Source organism: Myotis davidii, unplaced genomic scaffold (assembly GCF_000327345.1).
Source record: "Myotis davidii unplaced genomic scaffold, ASM32734v1 scaffold123, whole genome shotgun sequence".
Classification (NCBI taxonomy): domain Eukaryota; kingdom Metazoa; phylum Chordata; class Mammalia; order Chiroptera; family Vespertilionidae; genus Myotis; species Myotis davidii.
The window spans coordinates 737846-763679 of record NW_006295391.1 but is presented as its reverse complement, the minus strand read 5'-3'; the positions used below and the strand labels follow the sequence as shown (position 1 = coordinate 763679).

At 38.7% G+C, this 25834-nt stretch overlaps 1 long non-coding RNA gene across 1 annotated transcript in view; it reads right to left on the bottom strand.

Annotated features, from left to right (window-relative positions):
* Positions 1-19945: 19945 nt before the first annotated feature.
* LOC107184133 overlaps positions 19946-25834 on the bottom strand; it is an 11920-nt gene continuing 6031 nt past the window's right edge. The window contains exons 2-3 of the long non-coding RNA XR_001514956.1: positions 25168-25173; positions 19946-19957 (exon numbers count right to left, since the gene is read on the bottom strand). This is a non-coding gene — a long non-coding RNA (uncharacterized LOC107184133). The remainder of the gene's footprint in view (positions 19958-25167; positions 25174-25834) is intronic.

Below are 25834 nucleotides of genomic sequence, written 5' to 3'. Positions count from 1 at the left end.
GCAGGAATGACCTCACTATAGGTAAAGTATGTGACAAAATAGAGAGGGAGCAAGTTGAGGATCAAAAAGAGCATTCCATATCCATTAATTGTATCAGCTTAGTAGAGCTGCATAAAAACTCAAATATTTATTTTTTAATTTTCTTAGTATAAGTTGCTCTAACATATAAGTTTTGAATATGCAAATATCCTAATCTATCTATCTATATATATATATAGAAGCCTAAGCGACCATTATAACTGAATGATCAGAACAAATGACCCAAATGACTAAAACGACCGGTTGACCAGTCACTATGACACACACTGACCACCAGGGGACAGATGTTCAATGCAGGAGCTGCCCCCTGGTGGTCAGTGTGCTCCCACAGCCAAACTCCCAAGGTCCCTCCCGCTGGCCGGCAAACCTCCCATGGTCCCTCCCCGGATCCGACAGGCCCTGGCTGGCAGCTGGCAGGCCCTGATCAGGACTAGGCAAGACGGCCCAATAAGCCCTGATTGCCAGCCAGACCTAGGGACCCCACCCATGCACGAATTTTGTGCACCAGGCTTCTAGTATGTTAATAAGTATTTGGATCTAAAAACATTTTTCTAGTGAATGGGACACATGATAGATGGATGAGTCTGTATAAGAGGTTGCTAGGATAATTAGCAAAGCATAGTTTTAAAATAATAGTTCCTGATTCTGCCAAGGTTTATTCACTTATTCATTTTTCCAAAATTTATTTAATTGATAAGAACAGATACTACGCTTGACTTAGCCAAAAGGCTGAGAGATGATAGACTTTTGCATCCATCCATGAGTAAGACATTCATTTTGGACTTACTCTGACATAAACAATTATAAAACTGGGAGAAATGAATGAGGAACTGGTAAACAGGTAGTACAGGACAGCGATTCTTGAGAGAAGGAAAACACACGTAATGTGCTCCGGGTTCACCCTGCCTTCTGCCCTGAGGCATTTTCCTGACTGTGGTGCAGTTAGGTGGAACCCAGCAGAAAACAGAGGTTTGCCTCTGATGAGGCAGAGATCGGTTTAGGTCTGCAGAAATGTCTGAAATTTGTGTAGCAGAGACTGAAAACAAGGGCGCTGACCATATGGAGAGTGCCCAGAAATCTGCATGTGGGTTTTGCTCAAGTCTTTGAACAAGGGCTAGTCTTGTACTGGGTAAAAGCCCTCAAGGGCCGACACAGAGCAACTTGTACAAAGAGTTGAGAAATAAACTGATGCTAGAGCCCTAACTGCTTTGGCTCAGTGGATAGAGCATTGGACTGTGGACTGGAAGGTTCCTGGTTCGATTCCAGTCAAGGGCACATACTCAGGTTGCAGTCTCAATCCCCAGTGGGGGGCGTGCAGGAGGCAGCCGATCAATGACACTCTCTCATTGATGTTTCTATCTCTCTCTCTCCCTCTCCCTTCCTCTCTGAAATCAATAAAAGAATATTTAGCCGAAACCGGTTTGGCTCAGTGGATAGAGCGTCGGCCTGCGGACTGAAGGGTCCCAGGTTCAATTCCGGTCAAGGGCATGTACCTGGGTTGCGGGCACATCCCCAGTAGGAGATGTGCAGGAGGCAGCTGATCGATATTTCTCTCTCAACGATGTTTCTAACTCTCTATCTCTCTCCCTTCCTCTCTGTAAAAAATCAATAAAATACATTAAAAAAAAAGAATATTTAAAAAGATATTGATGCGAGAGGATACAGAGTGCTGGGAGATGGAAGTCACTCTATCCAAAGTGGAAAGAACTTATTGTCTACTGCAAAAATCCAGTGGAAATCCATTGGCATACTTTAGAAGAAAAAGACCACACCATACATTAAGTGTTATGTATTGGCACTAGAGATATAATCAAAATAGATTCATCTTAACAGCATATATCAATCGAAATTATCCAAACTAAAGCAGAGAGTATAAAAGATTTTAAAAAACGTACAGAGACCGAGTAACTTGTGGAACAATGTCAACTGATCTAACATATATATAATAGGAGTCTCAGTGGGAAAGGAGATGGAGAATGGAACAAAAATATATTTTAAGAAGTAATGGCCAAAATTTTTATAAATTTGTTTAAAAAAATCAACCTAGGGATCCAGTTAGTTCAGTGAATCACAAGTAAGAGAAATACAAGAAAGCCACACTAGGCACATAATTGTCAACTGCTAAAAATCAAATTAAAAGGAAAAAAATCCTGCAACTAGAGGTCAAAAGACACACTTATGTGTGGGAACAAAGATGAGAATAATACCTAATTTCTTATCAGAAATTAATAAAGACCAAAAAACAACAGTATGATAGCTTCAAATAATTAAACAACAATAACAACAATATTTCAACCAGAAATCTATATACAGTAAAAAATGAAAGAATATTTTGGTAGAAGTTTTGTGCTAAACAAAATGCTAAAGGAATTTTTTTCAGGTTGACTCAACAACATAAAATGGGAACCAGAATCTACAGAAAGGAATGAAGAGCATTGGAAATGATAACTACTTAGGTAAATGTAAGAAATAAACAACAATAACAACAAATGACCTTTCCATTTCTTAATTTCTGTAAAACAACAACTGCTTGTTTAAAATCAAAATATCACATTACCTGTGGGATATATAATATATGTAGAAGGAAAATATATGACAACAATAACACAAAGGATAGAAAAGGAGTAAATGGAGTTATAGGATAAACTGTTTTGAGGTTCTTCTATTTCATCTAAAGTATTTTATTTTTTTTAAATACATTTTTATTGATTTCAGAGAGAAAGGGAGAGGGAGAGAGAGATAGAAACATCAATGATGAAAGAGAATCATTGATCGGCTGCTTCCTGCACACACCACACTGGGGATGGAGTGGCAACCCCGGGCATGTGCCCTGACCAGGGATCGAACCGTGACCTTATGCTTCATAGGTCGATGCTCAACCACTGAGCTATGGTGTCCGGGCACTACAGTATTATTTTAAAGTAGGCAATAATAAGTAAAGGATAAATATTGTAATTACTAGAACAGCTATAACAAAATTATATTGAGATATATAACTAAACAGTCAATAGGCAAAATAAAATGGAATTCTAAAAATATTCTGTTAATCCAAAAGAAGGGAGACAAGAAGAAGAAAGGGACAAAAATCAGAGTGGACAATTAGAAACCAAATAAACTTAAACAAACTATGTCACTAATTTCAGTAAATGAAAATGGACTGAATACTCCACTTTAAAGCAGGGTTTGTCAGACTGTATATAAAAACACAGGACCAACTATGTGCTCTCTAAAAAATGTGTTCTCCAAATATAAAGGCTCAGATTGAAATAAAAGGTAGAAAAAATATAAGCCATGCCAATACTAAGCTATTTTAATCTTAAACTCTCAAAAAAGTAGAAATAGACAAGACAGACTTTGTTAATAGATGAGACTTTGTTAATCTCACATAGGGCATTTACTAAAAACCTATAGTAAATATTATATTTAATGGTGATATATTGAGTGCTTTCTCTCTAAGATTGGGAGTGAAGCAAAGGTATGTGTTCTCACTTTCTTTAAAACATTGTATCAGATATTCTGCTCAGTGCAATAAGACGAGAATAAAAGGCATGCAGATTGGAAAGGAGAAAGTAAATAAATCTTTAGTTGCAGATGACATCTTTGGGTTTGTAGAAAATCTTAAGAAATCTACAGAACAACTATCAGAACAAATTAAATTTTTAGAAGGTTTCAGAATTCAATTTACTTAATATAAGAAAATCTTGTAAGAATAACAGAGCTGAAGCACTTTCTACTACCTGATTTTAAAACAATAAGAAGTACAGCATTGGTATATTGTGATACTGTTGTAATTAAGACAAATAGATCATATGAGTAGAACAGGTAGTCCAGGAAAAAAAATCCACATGTATACAATAATTAAATTTTGAAAAAAGGTGTCGAGCTAATCCAATGGTGAAAGGATGATGCTGGAACAATTGTATAGAGCAGTGGTTTTCTACCAGAAGCAATTTTTCCCCTGCCCCCACTGCAATGGGGGACATGCTGCAATGTCTGGTACATTTTTGATGGTCACAAATGAGTAGGGGCGCTACTGGCATCTAGTGGGTGGAGGCCAGGAATGCTGCTAAACATCTTACAATGACCAGAACAGTCTCTCACACAAAGTATTTTCTGACCCCACTTGTCCAGAGAAATCCTGGAATAAAGATATGGGGGGTGGGGGAGGGAGGCCCCTATTACCACCTCAAACTATGTATAAAAATAATCTGAAATGACCCATAGACCTAAATGTGAAAGCTAAACTATAAAGCTTATGGAAATAAAATAAAAGAGATGATCTCCATGATGTTAGGGCGGGCAGATTTCTTAGGCAGGACAAAAGAAGCACTAATAACTCTTTTAAAAAATGGGTGAATTAGTTTTCATCAGAATTAAAAAGTTCTATTCATCAAAAGATATTAATAAGAAGATAATGTTAGGCACAAATTGTGAGAAAATATTTGCAATACATATATGCAACAAAGGACAAGTATCCATAATATAAATATCAATAATGATGATAACCTGATAAAAATATCCAAATACTTAAGACACTTCACAAAAGAACATAAAATGGACAACAGGCACATAAAAAGTGATTAACATAATTGTCATCAGGAAAATGCAAATTAAAACCACAATGAGATACCACTATACAACCACCAAAAAAGCCAAAATTAAAAAAAAACAAACTGATAGCATTTTGACAAAGGTGTCATGTTCCATGACAAATGGAGCACTTGACATTATTGGTAGGAGTATAAAGTGGAACAAACACATTGACAAATGGTTTGTAGTTTTTTAATATACATTTAGCCATTTCACCCCCAAGTAGTTATACAAAAGGTAATAAAAACATATGGCAAAAAAGTATACAAGAATATTTATAGAAATTTTATTCATAATTGCTAAAAATTGAAGATCACCTAAATGCCCATCAATAGGAACATGTAGATATCCATACAATGGATTAGTTCTCATCAACCAATAAAGAATAAACTTTGGATGTGTACAAAAATATGGATACATTGCAGATTGAGTAAAAGAACATAGAAAAGTACATTGTGTCTAATTTTAATTACATAAAGTTTAAGAAAGTTAAAGCTAATCTATAGGGACAAAAATAAGAACAGTGGTTGCCAACATGGGAGTGGGTAATGACTAGAAGTAGACACTAGGAACTTTCTAGGGTCATGGGAAAACGCTCTGTATCTTAAGAGGATATTCACTACATGGGTATGTAAATTTATCAAAACTCACTGCACTTATGATCTGTGTATTTCACTTTGTGTAGATTTTACCTCTATTTTAATTTTTATTTACTTATTTTTAAAATATATTTGTATTATTTCAGAGAGGAAGGGAGAGGGAGAGATAGAAACATCAATGATGAGAGAGAATCATTGATCGGCTGCGTCCTGCATGCCCCACACTGGGGATCAAGCCCACAACCCAGGCATGTGCCGTAACCAGGAATTGAACTGTGACCTCCTGGTTCATAGTTTGATGCTCAACCACTGAAACACATTGGTGGGCTACCTCTATTTTTTTTAAAAAAGCAAGCTTAGAGAACATTACTGATGTACTACTATGTTCCATGGACTGTTGTAGGCAGTAGTAATACAGCATCAATAAAAGAGGTAAAAATATGATTTCATTAAGCTTATGTTTATATGATAGTGTGAAAGAAGAGCTAAAATCAAATGCAAATATGATCTCTGGTAGTAAAAATTGCTATGAAAAATATAAACAAGTGATGGGGATTTAAAGTGACAGTTGGTATTAGGAAATACTACTTTAATTAGGGGAACCAGGGATGTAGTAAAGTTGTATAATACTCAATACTGATGTAATTATGGTAAAAACGTATATTTACATTTTAAGTAAATCATTTTGAAATTAACACGGCAGTATGTAGCAAGAATTATATTATAGTTGGTCATACCTAAACACAATACTTCTATTTCTTAGAATTTAAGAAAATTTTAAAATATATAAAGCTTCGTGCATGAAAAAATTTAAAATATATAAAGCTTCATGAATTTAAGAAAAAATTTAAAATATATAAAGCTTCATTAGAAATGAAAAGTAAGCTCATATTACATCCAGCTTGCTCCCAGACTTCTGTTATGTGAACTAGTAAGTAGTGCCTACTCTTATGCTTTGCTTTTGCATAAGCTAGGGGAAGGAGCTTCTGCCGTTTTCAATGGAAGGAGCCGATTAACACAACAGGACTGCTGTTTCAAGAAGCTTCCCAACCACACTCTGGGAGGAGTTTGCAGGAGGTATTCAATGACCTTACAAAGCAGTAGGAGTTTAATAGACTTTTTGAAAGAATGAAAAACTAAAGATACTTATTCTCATCTTAAAATCTATTGGGAAAAAGCAGATGGATTCAGCAATCTCTTATAATTGCTTACTTGGACCACTAAATCACTAAGGACCACAGGGATTGGCTATTTTATGACATTAAAAGAAGAACAGGAGGTATCACCTAACTTCCAGAAAAGAAGAATGCCCATAGGTTCTTAGGGCCCAGCAAGAAAGAGGTCACATTCGCTCTATTAGTCTTGCAGTAGTTAAAAGTTGTATGCTTTGTGCCTTCTGTTAGTATCAGCAATTTTATAGCTTCCACACAAGGAGATTTTCCATAGTCTCTGCAAAATGAATTTAGGATCCCAAATGTTCATCTTTTAATTTGGGTCTTTTCAGGGAAGAAAAGTAGCTATTTTATAACAGTGATTCCCAAGAAGAGTTCAATCTGAAACTGTTGATTTGGGAGGGCTGAAAAGAGTAGAAGCCATGCCATAGGGCAGAGGTTAGAAGACATCCTACAGAGAAACCATTAAGTTAGGCTACCCTAGTTTTTAGTTTTAACAAGAGAGCACTCAGAGTGATGCAGTCTAAACAATGACCCAGTGACAAACTGAATCATCAAGGGAGATGTCAGGAGGCTAAGCATACAGAAGGGCAATCCACTAGGGTCTCCTTACCTACCAGTACTGTATGTCCTTCAAAGACACACACACACACACACACACACACACACACACACACTATGAATAAAAATATTTTAAAAATAAAGAAAAAAGATACTCATGAGTTACTAAAACAATTTTTGGCAACATTTTATCATATTTCCTTCCTGTATAATCACCTATATATATAAACACAGTATACACACAGGTTAGCATTGTACCTTGTTCAAGATTATAAGTATTTTACCATGTTTTTCATACTTTCTGTAATACACATTTTGATGACTGGATATTATTTTTATCAATGAAAGTAATTCATATATTTTACCGAATAAAAGCTTCTACTCCAGTGTTTCTCATCCTTCACATGCTCCAGGATAACATGGTCGATCAAGATCGCTGTCCAGGCCTTACTGTCAGAAATTCAGATTTGGTTAGTCAGGAGGAAGACCCAAGCATCAGCATTAAAAAGCAAGCAAACAAACAAACAAACAACAAAGAAACAAACAGAACAACCTAGATTAATCTAATTTGTCCAGGATTGAGAATCATTGATATGTCCCCCAAATACACCCTCAACATTTACTATACAGCATTAGGGTTCATGAATTCTTTGGATTCAAGGACCCCAGGCTATCCTTTAGTTTACATAACTCAATTTACATAATTATTACCTAACTTTTAAATAGACGTTTCACTATTTCCCTATTATAAATAGTGCAGCTGTGTACATGTGGATGCATATAACATTTTTCAGAATTGGGATTCCTGGGTCAAAGTATATGAGAATGTCATGGCTCTTTCTACAGATAGCCAAATTACCTCACCTTGGGGGTCTTCTTGCCACATTCTCTCTTACTCTTGTATATGTACACTAGAGGTCTGGTGCACGAATTCATGCACCATTGGGGTCCCTTGGCCTGGCCTGCTGGATCAGGCCAAAACCAGCTCTCTGACATTGCCCAAGAGTTCCTGGATTGTGAGAGGGTGCAGGCCAGGCCAAGGGACCCCACCAGTGCACGTTCAGGGTAGGGGAGAGATGTGGGAGGTTAGCCAGCCGACGAGGGGCCACAGGAGGGCTCCAGCATGTCCGGCCTGTCTTGCTCAGTCCTGATCAGCCGGACCCCCAGCAGCAAGCTAACCTACTGGTCAGAGCGTCTGCCCCCTGGTGGTCAGTGCATGTCATAGCAACTGGTCAACTGGTCAACTTTCTGCCCCCTGGTGGTCAGTACACGTCATAGTGAGCTGTTGAGTGGCCTTAGCATATCATTAGCATATTACGCTTTGATTGGTTAAACAGACCACTGGACACTTAGCATATTAGGCTTTTATTATATAGGACTAGAGGCCCGGTGCCCAAAAATTTGTGCACTCAGGGGTTCCCTCAGCCCGGCCTGTGCCCTCTCAGTCTGTGACCCCTTGGGGGATGACCATCTGCTGGCTTAGGCCTGCTCCCCGGGGGATTGGACCTAGACATCCCTCTGGTAGTCTGGCAGCCTGGGAGCCCTTGGGGAATGTCCACTTGCCAGCGGGAAGTAGGCCTAAGCTGTAGTCGGACATCCTTAGAGCTGCTGAAGAGGTGGGAGAAGCTCCCACCACTACCGCTGTACTGGCTGCCGTCAGCCTGGCTTGTGGCTGGGCAGAGCTCCCCCTGTGGGAGCACACTGACCACCAGGGGGCAGCTCCTGCATTGAGTGACTCTGCTCTAGCCAGCCTGGGTAAGGGGCTGATGGCTGTTTGCAGGCTGGCCATGGCCCCCAGCCACCCAAACTCCCAGTGGAGGCTGGCTGAAAGCAGGTATCTGGGATATATTTATCTTCTATAATTGAAACTGTTGCCTTGAGCAGAGGCCACAGATGGCCTGGGCAGGCAGGAAGCTTGGCTTCCTCCATCGCCCGGGCAACCAAGCCTCTTGCTTGCTCCAGCTCCGTGGCTGTGGGCCACCATCTTGGTTGGGTTAATTTGCATATAGTTGCTCTGATTAGCTGGTGGGCATGGCTTGGGGCATAGTGGAGGTGTGGTCAATTTGCATGTTTCTCTTTTATTAGATTAAATAGGATATCAGTACTCAGGCAAAGATTCAAGGGGACCATCTGCAAATCTCTGGAGCTCTCTCTCTCCTGTCCAGCTCTCTCCTCTCCAGTACTCTTCCCCACAAATTCTATCTACTGTGACCTCTCCAACTTCAACTTCTGACTCTCCATCTCAGGAAGGCCAAAGGGCTTTATTTGGGAATCCCTCTCTTTGTGCAACATACAGTATGGAAGCTGTCCCTGGGCAGTAATTTGGTGCAATAGTGCTTGTTTTCCTCCTTGGAGTCACAGTCCTGGGATGCTTCTTGTCCAGTGTCAGCAAACCATAGTTTCATGTATTTTGCTTCTGTTTTCCTAGTTGTTTAAGGTAGGTAAAGTAAATCTGGGTTTTCTCTTATTCTGTATTGGCTGGAAGCAGAAGTGTGTCCCATTTATATTTAATGCAATTACTAATATGTTTGAATTGATTTCTAATTTATTCCATGCTTTCTATTCATTCTTCTTTTCCCTGTTCTTTTTCTCTCTGTTCTTGATAATGGTTTTCACATTGTCCTCCAGGAAGCCCTAGAAGAAGTTCTCAGAGACCTTTGTCAGTGTGTTTCAGGTTGTGTATACATAAAAGTAGATGCCCCCATAATATATATGATTTGTAAGAAGAGCACACGGAAAATGAAAAATTGGAAACCAATTACCTTGGTTAAACCAATTAACCAAGGTAATTTGTGCTGAATTATCTAGTTAATTAGACAGCCAATTCTGTTTGTCCATGTAATAGTTGCTAAACACATGGATACCAGGGACAATGGTATCTGTGTTAGTTCTTTCAGGCAGCTCATCTCCAAGTTAGGCTGCAAGGGTTTATTCTAACAATTAAATTTTTCTTTAGTGTATTATCATATTGGGTTATAGTCATCATATTCTCCCATGTATTGGATTATTTTATAGATCTCTTTCTGTCTTCTTAACTAAACTTGAAGAACAAAAGGGTAAAGATTTAGGTATTAGCATATGGTAGGTGCTACAGAAATAGAGGGTGTCCCAAAAATGTACACACACATTTTGATAATTATAAAGGCAGTATTTATTAAAATACATTTCATTTTCAAAATTGAGCTATCAGCTGCTAAAGTGTGTATACATTTTTGGGGGGAGGACATCCTGTACTTAATTGAATTACACAGAACTATGAAAATCAAGTTGTAGAAATATTGCCAAAAGGAAAAGCTTACAGATCTTGCCTACATTTTCTAGGCAAAATGTTGACCCTCCCTTTCATTTTTTTTTAACCACAGTGGTCCCATGAAAAATAGGGATTTATGATATTAATATGACTGCATCTGTATCATCTCTGTTATAATCTCATATTACAAGTAATATGATATCTCACCTCCTTATTTGAGATTATAAATCTGTTGTTATTTAGGTGAACATTGATTTCCCTTTTTATAAATTCAGCCTGTGCTTATCAAATATGCTGGGGGAGGGGTTCTTACCAACTCTGCTCTGTGCCCTGGTCGTCCTAGCCCAGCCATACAGATGGGGAGAAGGCTTCCTAGAATACTAATGACTTACCCTTTGATGAGTAAGACCATTTAAAAACTCATGCCCTACTGTACTGCTATCTTTAGAGACTAGTACTAGCAAATCAATCTTGATTAAGAATGTCAAATAAAAACGAGGTGCAGTTGTGGGTTGAGCAGCTAAGTGCTTTTCTTAATAATGAGAATAAATTCCCAGTTGTTTCTCAGGACTCTTGAGCATAAAATACATGAGTCAGAAGTCTTTATTTGCTACTGCCATCACTCAGCTGAGCCCTCAGAGATGGGCTACAGCATAAAGGGGAAACCGAAGAACACCTCCCACCACTCTATTTCTGTGGGCTAACCTGAGCCCTACACTGTGGATCAAGCCCTAGATTCAGTCTGAGCAGGTCCTGGGTAAAATGCAGGTGGCTCTGAGCTAAACTAGAGTTGGCATTGGATTCATAGTTTGGCTATATCAGTTACTGGCTCTTTGGCATGGGTTAATTTATTACTTTCACTTGATTTTTAAAAATAAACTTGAAATTTAAAAATAAATATAATAATATTCTATCTGTTTTACCGGACTAGTATGATGATCCACGAGATAATACCTCATCATGTTTCCTGGTATCTGAGGGCTAAGCAATGGAAATTTCTTTTTATGATTTGACTCCTTATATCCCCAACTACATCTGACCTTTGTCCTATCCTTTTATTGTTCCATACCTACCCTAAGTGGGTTGGGGGTAGAGGGGATGAAGAATGATTTAAGTAGGCATATAAGTCAATGAATGATGAAGTGTTAGTCACTCCATCAAGCTAAATTCTTTAAGCAACTTGAGCCTCCATTCTTTTATGCATTTGCTAAATATTTACTAACTGCCTACTAGTAAAAATATATTCAATAATTGTGTGCGTGCGTGCGTGTGTGTGTGTGTGTGTGTGTGTGTGTGTTTGGTAGGAGTGAGTAAAAAATAAATCCAATGTATTGAGAGTCCTGGTGTTAGCAACGATGGCACGGCTGAGTGAGGACATGTGGAAATGCTACAGCAGTTAGCCTAAAGAAAGGTTACAGCAAAAACAACAAAGCATTTGTTAGAACAACAGAGCATTTATCAAATTGACGTCATGCTCTAGGCAAAAGCATGCTGGAGTAATGAATGACAGCCCATCAATCAAAGTTCGTTCCACATCCAGGGTCGGAGGGAGAAATTTTTCAAGCCCCTCCCTTTACTTTATATCAGACCTGCCTCTTCTGTCCACCCTCTTCTTAGCTCGCCTACCTGCTTGTCCTCTGAAAAACGAAGACTTGCAACCTAATTTACAATGGTCTTTATGGGATGCATCTGTGTTCTACTTCTTGTTTCCTGCTTGAAACTGATAAGTGGGTCTAAATGGGCCTGGCTCTTTGGGGCTGGCTAGACAAACCAAACTCCATTTCTATATATGCAACACATGCAGCTCTTTGGATTAATTTGCAGACCTAGTTATTTCTTTTCCCTTCAGTCCCTCAACCTCCTTATTTTTGATAGTTAACTCTAAGTGGGGAGATCCTAAGATTTAGATTTGGGTGAACTAGCATCTTGCAGTCTTTGAGCCTAAGTGGTGTGGAATCCATCTTTTAGCTTGGATTCCACACCACTAAATGGTGTGGCATTCGGGTGTGTGGTATAGAGCCGAATGCCAAATGGCTCTGAGTTATATAACATCTACATTATAAAAATCCGGCCTTAAGGAACAGAAAATACATTAACTGACAGAATGTTTAAGGTGGAAAAGTCCTTGGATATCATTCGGTCCATTGTTCTTCACCCGTTAGGGCCTTGAACACTTTGCAAATCTCACAAAAGCTATACCAACAAATTTTTCATCCCTTGCCCTTCAAAACTGATCTTATGTAATCCCACCACTGCACAAATCTTGAAATCAATTCCAGATTTGTTCACTCACACATACTTGTTGATCATCACCAGTGTGTCCACTACTTTGCTAGTCCCATGGAACAGCAGGCTGAATAACTTCTACTTTCTTTCCTCAGTGGGAGGAAAGTTTAAGTGAATTACTAAGGTGAAAAAGACAGTAAGTGGCAATATGGGGTCTTCTAACTCCAAATCCAGTCTTTAAGGTAGACAAGGCCTGGAACCAGGAGAGTTCCAGCAGATAGTATTTTACTAGATAAAATAAAACTTGGGGGAAATACCAGCAAAAAAATCTAGGCCTGGACATGGGGAGAATTTTTGTGTGGGGGCAAGATATATCCCACTGGGAAGGTATATGCACTCTAAAACTGATGTGGTGATGGTTGCACTACTTAGTAAAGTTGCTAAAAATCATTGAATTGTACATTTGCATTAGGTAAATTTTATAATATGAAAAATATAACTCAGTAAATGTATTACAATATGTTTTTTGAGTTGTGACATGAAAAGAATTTGGAAGTTGTCACTCACATCCTCACAATAAGAAAAACACCTAACAAGCCAAAAACCAGTGACTTTTCTCAGAGCCATCAGAGAATCGAACTTACAGAGCAGATTGCCACCCCCAAATCTGAAGGGATGGGTAAATGCAGAGAATCACAACTGAGATCAGTTTACCGGAAGCAGAAGCCACTGGAGCCATAAACAGTAGACACACTTGCATAGTACTTTTGATACTTTTCTGGATACTGGATATGGATTACTAGCTGTGCTAAAACTCCTAGAGGCTGGGCATTAGAGAACTTCACACTTTCATGGGTTTTACCTCCAGGAATCTTACCAGATTCTGACTTAGAAGATGAGAGAAAAATTTCCTCTGTGTTTAGAGCAGGGGGAGGGGGAAAGTAACTTTTTTGAAATATGTCCAGAGTTCCTCCATAATAAAAGCCTGCCTTTCAAGGGACACGATATCACCAGAGTCTTCATTGACCTAAAGAAGGGGAATTTTGCCAGATCCAGCCCCTACTAGCCTTCCTATCACTGGTAAGAGGAGGAGAATAAAAAAAGCTTAGAAGCATCACTGAAGCCCAGAGACTTGGGCCCAGTAAAAATATGAGATTAAAAAATATATATGTCTTTATTGATTTTTAGAGAAAGGGAAGGGAGAGGGATAGATAGAAACATCAACAAGAGAGACACATCACTGATTGGCTGCCTCCTGCAGGGGTACTAGGTATTGAGCCTGCAACCCAGGCCTGTGCCCTGACTGGGAATCAAACCATGACCTCTCAGTTCCTAGGTTGATGCTCAACCACTGAGCCACACCAACTGGGCAATGAGGTTTTTATTATAAGACTAGAGGCTCAGTGCATGGATTCATGCACCTGTGGGGTCCCTTAGTGTGGCCTACGGGGACCCAAGGAGGAGCTGCTCCAGCTCATCCTGGCCCTGCTCATCCTGGTCAGCTGAGTGGCGCTCCACTGTGGCAGTGCACTGACCACCAGGGGCAGCTCCTCCATTGAGCACCTTCCCCCTGGTGGTCAGTGCACATCATAGTGAGTGTTTGAGTGGTCTTAGCATATCATTAGCATATTATGCTATGATTGGTTGAACAGCCGACCAGACACTTAGCATATTATTAGGCTTTTATTATATAGGATTACATCACATCAACAGAACTCCAGTGTAATATCAGTGGATTACAACTGAGAGAACTACAGGATACAGACTCAGGGTAAGGAGTTCTTAGTTAAGCACAAAGACAAAGGGGAGTGAAAAACAACAAAAAGAAGAAACTGAAGCCTCTGGCACCCACAGCTACAGTAAATATTAAACATAGCCTCTCTCCTAGACAGATTATCATAGAACCTCACACCAAAAGCCCAATTGCTTCTGTTCCTGTTTCCCAATTCATCAGGCCTGGCTTTCACTAGAAATTGCCAGTCATGCTAAACGACAAGGGAAAACACATACTGGAGACAAAGCAAGAAACGAAACCAGACTCAGATATGGCACCGATTTTGGAATTATTGGATAGAGAATTTAAAGTAACTATGATTAATATATTAAAGCCTCTAATGAAAACGGAGGTAATGTGTAAGAACAAATGACTAATGTAAGTGGAGAGATGGAAGCTCTAAGAATGAAAAGTAAATGCTAGAGAACAAACACTGTGAAAGAAAGAGTGACTTCAATGGGCTCATTAGGAGATGACACCGACGGGAAAAATCAGTGACCTTGACTGTCAGTAGAGATTTCCTAGCATGAAACGCAGAGAGAGAAAAAAAGCATGTGTCTTAGAAGCAGAGTATCCAAGAATTGGGGGACAATTAGAAAAAAGATAATATATATGCAATGGGAATATGGGGAGGAAAGGAAAGAGAAAAGGGAACAGAAGAAATGTTTGAGGTGATAATGGATGCAAATTTTTCAAAATTAATGACAGAGAACAAACCTAGAAATTTCCTAGATACCAAGCAAGATAAATATTTAAAAATGACTGCATCTAAATATATCATATTCAAACTTCAAAATCAAAGAAAATCTTGAAAGAAGCCAGAGCAAATCACATTTTGTCTATGGTAACAAGGATAAGAATGACATCAGACTTCTAGTCAGGAATCATGCAAATAGATGAGGGTGAGTGAAATATTTAGTGTTTAAAGCAAAACTAGTGATATAAAAAAATCTGTGAAATCATCATTCATTATCAAACAAAAACTGTGTGAATTCACCAGTACACCTACACTGCAGGACTTACTTAGAGTTCTTCAGAGACATGAAATAGTGTAGGTCAGAAACTCAGACCTACATATAGAAATGAAGAACATCAGAGAAGGAAGAAAGGAAGGGAAAGTAATATATTTTATGTTTCTAATTCTTTTTTAAAAACTGAAGTATAATTGAGATAGGAGTTTCTAATACTTAATTGATCTAATCAGTTACTGTTTATTCAAAGCAATGACAGCAACAATGTTCTGGGTGATTATAACATATGGAAAAGTGAAATGAATGACAGCAATATTATAAGGAATGGGAGAAAAGAATTGGGGATACCCTGTTATAAGGTACCTACACTACCATGAAGTGATAATGTGTGACTTAAAAGTAGAATTAGATCACTTGTAAATGTATATTGCAAACTCTAGGGCAACCTCTAAAGAAACTTTCAAGAATTATAATTGATATGGTAAAAAAAGGAAATAAAATAAAATAATATAAAATGTTCAATGAAAACCACTGAGGGCAGAAAAAGAGAAGAAAAACAAAGAAGAGTGAAAAGAATAGAAAGAGTTACAAACATGATAGATATTAATCCAACTATATCAATAATCACTTAAAATGTCAACAACATAAACACACCGATTACAAGACAGATTGTTAAAATAGATTTTAAAAATACCAATTATATGTTGTCTACAAGAAACCCACTTTGGATATAAATACACAGATAGATAAAAGTAAAGGGATGGAAAATTGTGCTAACACTAATCAAATGAAAGCTGCTTCAGACAAAGCAGACTTCAGAACAGGAAATATTATCAGAAGGGTATTGTATGATGGTGAAGGCGCCAAATGTACAAGAAGGCATCGCACTCCTTAATGTGTATTTAGCTAACAATACATCTCAAAATACATGAGGCAAAAACTAATAGAATTAATTGCAAGGAGAAAAGGGGGTTGGAGACTTCGATACACCTCTCTCAGTAACTGACAGGTCCTACAGGCAGAAAAGCAGTAAAAACATAGTTGAACTCAACAGCATCATCAATCAACTGGATTAAATTGACGTTTATGGAAGACTTCATACAACAACAGGCCACACATTCTTCTCCAACTCACACGGAACATTCATCAAAATAAACTGCATTCTGAACTATAAGACATATCTTAAAAAACTTAAAAAAAGAAATCATACAATGTATGCTCTCAGACCACAGTGGAATTAAACTAGAAATTAATAAAAGAAATAGAGATAGAAAATCCTAAATAATTGGAGATTAAACAACATAAGAGGATAAAGAATTTGCAAAGCAAATTTAAAAATTATTTAAAACTAAATATCAAAATTTTGTGGGGATGCAGCAAAAGCAGTACTTATAGGGAAATTTATGGCACTGAATGAATATATTAAAAAAGAATAAAGCTCTAAAATGAATAATCTAAATTTCCACCTTAGGAAACTAGACTAAGGAAAGCAGTTAAGTGAAAACAAGCAGCCAAACTGGTTTGGCTCAGTGGATAGAGCATCTGCCTGCGGACTGAAAGGTCCCAGGTTCGATTCCAGTCAAGGGCACGTACCTTGGTTGCGGGCACATCCCCAGTAGGAGGTGTGCAGGAGGCGGCTGGTCGATGTTTCTCTCTCCTCGATGTTTCTAACTCTCTATCCCTCTCTCTTTCTCTCTGTAAAAAAATCAATAAAATATATTTTAAAAAAAGAAGAAAGAAAACAAGCAGAAGAAAAGAAAAAAAAATAGAAGAAATCAATGAAGTTGAAAACCCAAAATCAAAGAAACCAAAAACTGCTTCTTTGAAAAGATCAACATTAATAAACCTAATCAATCTAACCAAGAAAACAAGAGAGAAGACACCAATAAGCATGTAAAAAGATGCTCAACAGAATATGTCTCAAGGAATTGCAAAATCAAACAGAACAACTATGACCATGTGCTTTAAAGGTATCTTAGTGAAACAAAACTGCAACCGTGTTAGAGAAAAGGCCTACTCAGAACACTGTTAAGCGATGCTTTAACTGGTATTTCAGAGCAGAGAACTATAAACATCTGGAACGAGAATAATAATGGGAAAATCTTCCCCTTTCTCTCACAGAACCACCAAGAGCTTAATAACTGTATGTAAACCTACTCAATGTTCTTCATAGCTCTCTCTTTTCCCTGGGCATCATTGAAGAGATTTGGAGGGCATTTATCAGATCTTGAGATTTAACCAGCCATTAAGATAGATCATGGTGCCTGAGGAATTAAAGAGTAAAGTGTGAAATGGGGATTGTAAGCACTGCTTCAATCTGGGGGCTGACACCCCAATCAGCATTAGGAGGCATCTCCACAGACATGGCCACAAGAAATCTACACAAAATTGAAATATGAGCAAGCAGGTTTGCAGGCAGCCAAATTGCACCTAGCAGGTGGAAAAATGGGTAGCAAGATCTCTACCTGTGGTGGTTTCAAAAATATTTTCCAGAAATTCTTCAACACTCCTCCCTCCAAAAGGTGGAGCCCAATTCTCTTCCCTTTGAGTATGAACTGTATGTAGTAACTCATTTCTAACTATTAGTATATGACAGATGTGTTATTGTGTTACTTCTGAGACTAGGTCATAAATAGCATGGTGGCCTCCCCCTTTCTCTCTCTCTCTCAAATCTAAATACAAGATTCTTTATCTGAGGGAAGGTAGCTTCTATGTCCTGAAGGCACTCAAGCAGTATGAGAGGCCCATGTGACAATGAATGGATTCCTTATGCTAATAAGTATGTGAGTGAACCATTTTGGAAGTAAACTCTCCAGCTCCAGTCAAACCGTCGGATGACAGGAGCTCTGGCTACCATCTGGATTTTCAGCTTCATAAGCAACTCTGAGCTAATCTGCTCGTGATTCTGATATTCTTGCCTAAGAAGATAAAGCTCAATTTTGTAGAAAGTCACAGCAGAGCCTTCATAATTTGATTTTTACCCCCACACTCCCGGTTTTCTTCTTCATACAGCCTTTCTAATCATACAGATCTGCTATCTGTTCTCTCACCATATGATTTTTCCTCACACCTAGCATATGCTCTGTTCTCTGTCTGTAGGTATCTACTCATCTTGCTTCAACTCTGTCCATTTGGTGAACTCTTGCTTACTACTTATGCTTCAGGTCAGTGTTGCCCTATCCATGAACATTTTTTTTCTGTTTTTTTCAGGAAGATCTAAGGGATCTTTCTTCATATTTTTAGGGATCCTTGTACATACCTTTCTTACTATACTCAACATAAGGTAAATACTCATGCCCTTGCCATTCTACCCATCAGTGTAGGGACTGATGTATCTTTTCTTTTCCCTTTTCTTTTTTTTTACAATCCAGCACCTATTATAGCATAAAGTAAATAGAGGTGTGGCATGTTTAAATTCAATAGCCGAATGAATAAATATAGTTCTAGTGAACTCTTGCCATTCAAATAGCAAATATCAAAATATTGGAAGTCAAACTCAATTGCTTTACCATGAAAAAACACATCGAAGCACTTTCTATGTGACATGCATAATGCTTGGTATTTCTCTCTATACTATCTTATTAAATCTTCATAATAATCATTGGGAAGGCATAATTTTTATTATCCTCACTTGCCAGGATTCAAACCCAGATCTATCTCCAATCCAAAGACTCTTCCTCCACATTCCCACAGCATGATTTCAGCAATAATAACAACTGTATCAGGGAAAATTCTTTAGGAACTTAGAAGCATGAATTGGGCCATTTCCTACTACATTCTAGAAGAATATTTGTCAGGGTTTGTTTTATAAACATTTCAATAAACATTTCATGCAAAGTAGCACTTAATAAACATTCATGTCCTGGCCAGTTTTCTCCTTCTGTTGTGGCATCTTGAGTTGCAAAGCCCTTTATGACAACCATACTGGTGAACCAGTAACTCAAAGGAAGGTAATTATTAGAATCATCAGAAGGTGTTCTCAACCCTAATGAAACCTTTTCCTTGGGGAAACTCTTGGTGGTAGTTATCACACAAATTATTTCTCAGGAGCCCACGGCAGATTGACTAGACCAATTTTAAATTAAACTGCAGTGCTTTCCAAGCGGTAGAAAAGTGAAAGGCATTTTTTAGAGAGAGCAGTTTCCTATCTAATAAATAACTACCTGCCATGGTGTGAAATTTAATAGTAGTTGTGGCATTGTACATCAAAAAGTAAATTGCAGTGTACGAAGTTAACAAATTCTCGGTGTGAATGCTGCCAACTTATGCTTCCCCAGAAGCATCGAGCGGTGGCAGATCATAAGAAAAGACTACCTCAGCTGCTGATTCCATAGTTGATTGTGGATACATCTAAAATAAGGCCAGTCACCTTAGCAAGAATTATGAGTGAGGTTTCTGTTTTGGTTTTCTCTACATTTATGTGCACCAGCATGTTACTGACAGACATTAATGTGAAATTTAATGAGAAAATCATAGCCAAGGCTTCTGTGAATGTAATTGATACCCCTCATAGCTTATTTTCTGGGTGTGCCTTTAATGGGCCCTAATATATCATAAAAATGTATTGATATGATTTCAAAACACTATGATTTCCTTGAGGGCAGAGACTGTGCTTTAATATTTTCTGTTTTCTTAATGTTTGAATGAATGAATGAAATAATGGAACATGTGTCATCACATTTTGGACTATATTTGGTAAATATTTTTGTTTGCCTGCCTCGCACCCTTTCCCTCTTCTGGTAATGTCACTTTCATTATTCCATAGGAAACCACACCTTCTCTGCTCTCAATTCACATAGTTTTGGGCATGGAATGGGGTGGAAAGATGACTTTAGCTCCAACTTTAAAGCCTATCAAAACGGTATATTCCCTTCTTTTGGCCCGTGGATAGGCATATAAACAAAATCGGTTCAATTAGAGTGAATCTTGAAACATTTGCTGGACTCACTGGGAAAATGTGCACCTATTCCAAAAATTGCGCACCAATTTCAGCTCTATCATGGCCTTCTCCTTTACATGAGCCCAGTAAGTTCCCAATTATTTGACCAGTTTGAGTTGAGTTTGTCTTTGACTCCTGTTTTATTTCCTCCAAGGTTTTATAAATCTTTCAGATTAGATTCCAGCATAGTACTATGATATTAAGAATAATCGGGGGGTGAGGTGGGAGAGGGCGCTAATTAGTCTTAGCCATATTTCCCCCCACAAGTTTTGTGTTTGCCAAATGCATTGAAAAACAAAATAAATGAATATGTAGGTAAGTAGATAGCTGGATGGATAGATGGTAGATAGATAGATAGATAGATAGATAGATAGATAGATAGAAAGAACATTTTTTAAAAGTCCTAAAAGATGGACCCTAAAAAGTTAACCACTTACCCACATCCTCCCGCATCTATCTCATTCCATATGGAGCTCTTAGGAATGAGGTTATCTTCTTACCTCAACATAACACTGAAATACTAAGTCAGTATCTTGAACTACTCATTACATGTGGCCCAGCATTTCCTAGGTTAATAAGCTAAGTTACATATTCTACTGGCCAGGGAATGAATGGCTGACACTTCTTAGGGCTTATCTGAACTCCATCTTTGACTATAACTTTGAGTATTTACTCATTTTTGGTGCTGAACTTTCTCATTAGGTATGGGGAAGATTTATTTGTTTTAGGTATAACAAGAAACAGAAGGCTGAATAAGACAGACCTTTCGGTGTTAAAATTCCAGAGGTGATTTCATTTTTATTATTTTATTAAGGCATGTGAACAAAGTATAAAATACTGAAGACCTTGGTGAAAAACCTCCAGGCTTTGCCTCAAAATTAACTAGATATGCCCTAACTGGTTTGGCTTAGTGGAGAGAGCGTCAGCCTGAGGACTAAAGGGTCCCAGGTTCGATTCCGGTCAAGGGCATGTACCTTGGTTGCATCCCCAGTAGGGGATGTGCAGGAGGCAGCTGATCAATGTTTCTAACTCTCTATCCCTCTCCCTACCTCTCTCCAAAAATCAATAAAAAACATTTTTTTAAAAAATTAACTAGATATTGTAGAATACAGTTATAACTAGTGATATTATGTTTCAGCATTTAAAGAGAATGACTGAGGAAATATAATGAAGTGCTGAGGGGAAGAAATACAGACTGGTTTTAAATGCGATGAAGGATTTTGGGTCAAGCTTGACGGGAGATGTAATCAACAGAAGAAGCACAAGAAAAAGCTAGAAGATCCCTACATTGGTCAGTATCAGGTTTAGAAAATACCTAATTTTAGGATTTGCAGCCATGAATCCTTTATTGTAATATACTCAAAACAAGGTTTGATTACCACCCTTCTAGTAACAGCATAGCTAGGGAAATTAGAAAAGACATAAAATCCTGGTTTCTGTAAAGTGAAAATAAAAATTTCATAATATGGTTACTTGGTTGTTAAAATAAGTGATACACTGATCATCATTATAGTTAAAGTAACTTTACTTGCTATCTAATATAGGCCAAGCACTGTGCTAAGAGCTGGCATATGATCTCATTTAGTTCTCAAGACAACGCACTAAAGTATGCTATTATTATTTACATTTTACAGAAAGGAGAAATGGGATGGGCGAAGGGGGTTACACAGAGAGTTGATATCCCTACCCTAAGTTCCACAGCCAGTAAGTGACAAAACAGGCTTTTCATGGAGGCAATCTATGACAGAATTTTGGAAAGATTTTTAAGAATGCCTATTTTCTCCCAGAGCAGACTGCAACAACTTAATAAATCAGAACTGAAACTGAATCATGAGCACATTCAAACTAGGGAAGATAACTGAAGATTACCCAAATGGGAATAAAATGTAGTTCCTGGCCTAATTTTCATAAATGTAGTATTGATTCAAAACCTAGGTGCCTTGCTCTAGATCTAATGCTAGATCCATTTTTGTTCCTTAATCTTTGTTGGCTTTCTGCCTGACTCTCTAAAATGGTAGCTCCCTCATCTCCTGCTTCTTCAGTTTGAGGCAGAATTGGGAGTGAATTTATGCAGCAACATTCATTTAACATTTCTGAGTTTCTTAAACTATGATGCCTACAAAAGGCACCATTTTGAATTACCAGTTTACTGTGATTCTCTCTGCATCCAGCAAAAGAGCCTGGACACTGGGTACTGACTGCATGTTTACATGAACTTAGACTCATCCAATGCCTTTCCTGTTGCACGGACGTACAAAAGATGGCCTAGACTTGTAGACCAAGACCTCTCGAGGTCCTAAAGCTTTTAAAGCAGCGGTTCTCAACCTGTGGGTCGCAACCCCTTTGGGGGTCGAACGACCCTTTCACAGGGGTCGCCTAAGACCATCGGAAAACACATATATAATTACATATTGTTTTGTGATTAATCACTATGCTTCAATTATGTTCAATTTGTAACAATGAAAATACATCCTGCATATCAGATATTTACATTACGATTCATAACAGTAGCAAAATTACAGTTATGAAGTAGCAACAAAAATAATTTTATGGTTGGGGGTCACCACAACATGAGGAATTGTATTAAAGGGTCACAGCATTAGGAAGGTTGAGAACCACTGTTTTAAAGTATTAAACAGAAGACTAACAAGGGAGAAGTAGCCATACTAGGTGATAAACATGTTATAAAATAACAAAATTTAAACTAAAATTGTAACTAAAGTAATAAACTGAAATATGAATAAATAGACAAATCAATGGAACAGAACACAAAGTCCAGAAATAGACACAAATAAATTAAATAATTTAGTGTATTATAAAGGTGCTCAACCCACAGGGAAAAGATGGAGTATTCAAAGAAATAGCTGCAGAGGAAATGGGTAGCTGTATATGACAATAAAATTGGAATCATATCTATACCTCATGCCAGGATGAATTCAAAATAGATCAAGTATTTAAGTATAAAGGTTTAAATGTTTAAAAATGAATGTTAAATAGTCCAAGATTGGATAAGCTCTTTCGAGCTAACATAAAATTCAAAAGCCACACAGGAAAAGATTGATAAATTCACCTTTGTATATTTTTTAAATTTATTTTTTTATTTTATTTTATTTATTTTATTTTTAAAAAATATATTTTATTGGTTTTTTACAGAGAGAAAGGGAGAGGAACAGAGTTAGAAACATCGATGAGAGAGAAACATTGATCAGCTGCCTTCTGCACACCCCCCACTGGGGACATGTCCGCAACCAAGGTACATGCCCCTGACTGGAATCAAACCTGGGACCCCTGAGTCTGCAGGCCAACGCTCTATCCACTGAGCCAAACTGGTTAGGGCATAAATTTATTTTTAATTATAGTTGACATACAATATTATATGAATTTCAGGTATAAAATATAGTGATTCAACATTTACATACCCTACAAAGTGATCACTATAATAAGTTTAGAAACCATCTGTCACTATACATAGTTATTACAACACTAGAGGCCCAGTGCACAAAATTCATGCATGGGGGGGGGTGTCCCCTCAGCCCAGCCTGCACCCTCTCCAATCCGGGGCCCCTCAGGGGAGGTCCAATTGCCGGGGTATGGGGCCTAAACCGGCAGTCAGACATCCCTCTCACAATCCTGGACTACTGGCTCCTAATCGCTCACCTGCCTACCTGCCTGGTTGCCCCTAACTGCTCCCCGCCTCCCCCCGCCAGCCTGATTGCCCCTCACTGCCTCTGCATGCCAGCCTGATCACACCTAACTGCCCTCCCCCCTGCCAGTCTGGTCACCCCTAACTGCCCTTCCCTGTAGGCCTGGTTACCCCAACTGCCTCCCCTGCCGACCTGGTTGCCCCTCATGCCCCCCCACCCCCCAGCTCTGCACCCTCTCCAATCCGGGGCCCCTCAGGGGAGGTCCAATTGCCGGGGTATGGGGCCTAAACCGGCAGTCAGACATCCCTCTCACAATCCTGGACTACTGGCTCCTAATCGCTCACCTGCCTACCTGCCTGGTTGCCCCTAACTGCTCCCCGCCTCCCCCCGCCAGCCTGATTGCCCCTCACTGCCTCTGCATGCCAGCCTGATCACACCTAACTGCCCTCCCCCCTGCCAGTCTGGTCACCCCTAACTGCCCTTCCCTGTAGGCCTGGTTACCCCAACTGCCTCCCCTGCCGACCTGGTTGCCCCTCATGCCCCCCCACCCCCCAGCTGGCCTGGTGGCCCCACGCAGCCTGCTGCTCAGTTGTTTGGTCGTCCCTCACTAACTCCCCTGGTGGCCTGGTCATAGGCAGCCATCTTCTGAGGGTGTGAGAGTTAATTTGAATATTACCTCTTTATTATATAGGATTATTGACTCTATTTCATATGCTGTACATTATATCCCCATGACTTATTTTATAACTGGAGTTTGTACTTTTTAATCGCCTTCATCTTTTCTGCCCATTCCTCAAACAAGTACTACTCTCATTTCAGACAAGGGGTTAATTTCTTTTTTTAAATTTTATTTTACTTATTTTTTTATTGCTTAAAGTATTACAAAAGGTATTACATATGTAATATGTAATATTTTTTCGGACAAGGGGTTAATTTCGAAAAGCACTCATACAACTCAACATCATAAAACAAATAATTCAAATAAAAACTGGGCAGAGGATCCAAGTAGACATTTCTCCCCAGAAGACACACAGACACATGAAAATAAGCCTGGGGTGGGGCAGAGACTAAGTGAAGGGCGACCATGGGGGTTGTAAATGGGGGATATCTGTAATAGTATCAAAAATAAAATATAAATATCATTAATTATCCAGGAAACATAAATCAAAACCATAATAAGATATCACTATCATTCTGATATAACCTATCAGAATGGCTGCTATAAAAAAGACAGCAAATGACAAGTGTTGGCAAGGATGTGGAGAAAAAGGAACCACTGTGCTCTGTTGGGTTATACATTAATGCTGCTACCATGGAAAACAGTAGGGAAATTCCTCAAAAAAAATTTCCATGACACAGAAATTTCACTTCTGGGTATTTATCTGAAGAAAACAAAAAGAACACACCCCTATGTTCATTGCAGCATTGTTTACAATAGCCAATATAGGAAAGCAATCTAGGTGTCAATTGATAGATGAAGATGTGGTATGTATATACTAGTACAATGGAATATTACTGAGCCATAAAAATAAATAAAATATTGCCATTGAGACAACATGGATGGACCTAGAGGGTATTATGGTAAGTGAAATAAGTCAGTCAGAGAAAGATAAGTAGCATATTATTTCACTTATGTGTCCAATCTAAAGAACAGAGGTCTTCTGAACCACTGCAGCACCAGTGGGGCTGTGAGTCCGAGGCTCCCTGCACTGGTGGTAGCAACATTGGCTCAACATCAGTTTCATCTGCTGCAGTACCTTCATGGTGCAGTTCTTGAGGGCACTGCATACCACCCTTTTCCTTTTCCTTCATTTAAGAAGGGTAGTAACTTCTTTTTTTTAATATATTTTTTATTGATTAAGATATTACATATGTGTCCCTGTCCCCACATCTCCCCCCCTCCCTCCCCCCCCCGTTGTCCGTGTCCATTGGTTAGGCCTCTATGCCTGCATGTAAGTCCTTTGGTTGCTCTTTCCCCTTTACCCCCACCCTCCCCTACCCTCCCTCAAAAGCCCGACAGTCCAATCAATGCCTCTCTGTCTCTGGCTCAGTCCTTGTTCATCAGTTTA